The sequence below is a fragment of the Macrotis lagotis genome, chromosome X, assembly GCF_037893015.1.
Source record: "Macrotis lagotis isolate mMagLag1 chromosome X, bilby.v1.9.chrom.fasta, whole genome shotgun sequence".
Taxonomy (NCBI): domain Eukaryota; kingdom Metazoa; phylum Chordata; class Mammalia; order Peramelemorphia; family Peramelidae; genus Macrotis; species Macrotis lagotis.
In genome coordinates this window covers 320,198,962-320,201,748 of record NC_133666.1, presented here as the reverse complement: position 1 = coordinate 320,201,748, position 2,787 = coordinate 320,198,962, and the positions used below count along the sequence as shown (strand labels likewise).

Genomic DNA, 2,787 nt, shown 5'->3' with positions numbered 1-2,787 from the left:
TTCTGGTCTTTTGATCAGGAAATTTTGGAAGTCCTCCATTTCATTGAAAATCAATCTTTTCCTTGATAGAATAAGCTGTATTTTGCAGGACAGATAATTCTTGGTTGTAATCTAAGATCCTATTCCCTATGAGTATCATATTCCAGATTTCCCTTACTCCCTCATCACTTAATTTTTAAGATGATAAATCTTTGTAATTCTGATTGTACTACCTTTGTATTTGAGTTACTTCTTTTTCATTGATTACAATGTTTTCTATTTTTAATTGAGAATTCTGGAATTTGACTATGATAATCCTTGGAGTTTTTATTTTGGGGTCTCTTTCTGAAAGTATACTGTAGGTCCTTTCAAGGAGTGTTTTTTCTTCTTAATCTAAAATATTAGGACTGTTTTCCATGATAATAACTTGACATACATTTTCCAGGCTCTTTTTTGGGTTTAGACTTTCAAGTAGAACAGTTATGATAAAATTATCTCTCCAGGATCTATTTTCCATATTTTTTCCTAAAAGACACTTTACATTTTCTTTCCCAGGAACATATAAAAACAATTTTAATGTTCATTTTTACAACTTTGCATTCTAAATTTTCTCCCTTCCTTCCTACCTACCCATCCAATCCCATCCCTATTGAGAAAATAGGCAATATGATCTATGTTATAAATATGTGGTCATGCAAAATCCATTCCATAAAAGTGAAAAAAATTAGACCACTTTCCAAAAACAGAAAAGTCAAAAATAAAATAAACAAAGTAAAGTTCAATCTACATTTGATCTATATTCAATCTATATTCAGTTCCATCTCTGGGGATGGATAGCATTCTTCATCATTAGTCCTGAGTCATTGTATTGCTGAGAGAATAAGCCATTCATAGCTGATCATCCTACAATAATACTGTTACTTTCTAGACAGCACATTTCAGCTTGCATCTGCTCATGTAAATCTTTCCAGGTTTTTTCTAAGTACATCACTCCCAGCATTTTGGGGGAGGCAATATAGCTTACTAAAATAACTGAGAATAAACCTGTGATAGTAAAATTGATTAAAAATGAGACTAAGAATCATTTCTTAGCTAAGTATTCAAAAGATATAAACAAAGGGGCCAGAGGCAATGCCAGGTACAGCTGACCGAGCCCAGGACTGGGCTGCCATGGGGGACGTGGAGAAGGGCAAGAAGATCTTTGTGCAGAAGTGCGCCCAGTGCCACACAGTGGAGAAGGGCAGCAAGCACAAAACCGGCCCCAACCTGCACGGGCTCTTCGGCCACAAGACAGGCCAGGCCGCGGGCTTCTCTTACACCAACGCCAACAAGAACAAAGGGATCACCTGGGGAGAGGACACCTTGATGGAGTACCTGAAGAACCCCAAGAAGTACATCCCCAGTATGAAGATGATCTTTGCGGGCATCAAGAAGAAGGGGGAGAGGGCCGACTTTATAGCCTACCTGAAGAAGGCCACCAATGAGTAACGTGTGTCCTCTGCCTTATTTATCTTCAGAAGCAGCCGATGAGACTTCTTTCCTTTTAGTATGTGTACCATAACAACCGTATTTAAATTGGTTTCATCGACCTGAGCATTTCGGTCATGAATGGCTGTTCTAATAGAGAAATTATGTACATTAGGTAGGCTGGGGTTTAGATAAGAAATAATCCCTTCTCTCTGTTTCAGTCATAAGTCCACAACCAAGCTGTCACACTTGAATGTTTATTTTAAAAGATTTAGGCAACTTTTTTTTAAAGCAAGGGCTATGTGCCCATGCCCCATGTCTTAGAAAAGTTTTAATTAAATCTGGCTTCTTTCACCAAACTATGGGGAAAGCCTACTTAATAATTTCATATGACTTTTACCTGTTACGTGTTTTTGGGGGTGGGGGAATTGTTCTGGGGGGGGAGTTATGCCCCAGCCTATCCAAAGGCCAGTCCTATTGAATCCATCTTTAGTTCCCTAACTTTGTGCATAAGTAACTTAATTACAATGACTTCATTAAATACCACATTTAATTTGTTGAAAGACTTTTCAGTGTATTGTCTAAGCACTTGAGTAAAGGTCATTCCATCACTGCTGGAGTTCAGTTGGAGATGGGATCTTCTGACTTGCTAAGTACCTGTTTTGAAGACCTGTTGAATGGAAAGATAAAAGACATTTTCTTAGTATGTGAATAGCAGTGGTATATTCACTTGGAGAGTTCATTTTAGGGATGTACCATTAGTACTACATCTGTAGCCAATATTGAAAACTTAATGCACTTGGAGGATTCAGTTGTATGGAGATGTGCCATTAGTGCATCCATGGTCAACCCCAAAACTTGATTCAGCAATTAAACATTTGTGTATATAAAAAAAAGATATAAACAACTGACACTCAGAAATAAGAATGCAATTAAGAAAAAAATATAACAGCAAATTACTAAGAGAAATGAACATTGTAACATTGTTGACTGTACCTCACAGTAAATTGGTAAATAAAAAAAAATACACAAGCCAGCAATGCCGAATGAGCTTTATAAGTCATGAACTCTTAATATATATAGTCAACTTGGTACAGATCTAACCATTCCAAAAATTTGAAATTTTTCAAGAAAAGTCACTAAGCTCTTTGAACTATTTGATCCAGATCTACTATAAGGTAGATGAATATATGTGTGTGTGTGTGTGTGTGTTTGTGTGTATGTGTGCATGTATATGTACATACATACATGCATACATATGTGTATATGTATATGTATTTATCTATTACAAAATCTACTGTAAATAGCTTTAGGTAGAAAGACATATATATGCAAACATGT

General features: G+C 36.2%; 1 pseudogene; it reads left to right on the top strand.

The window, feature by feature from the left end:
* Positions 1 to 1,149: 1,149 nt before the first annotated feature.
* On the top strand, positions 1,150 to 1,467 carry LOC141502716 (cytochrome c, somatic pseudogene; annotated as a pseudogene).
* The last annotated feature ends 1,320 nt before the right edge of the window (positions 1,468 to 2,787 follow it).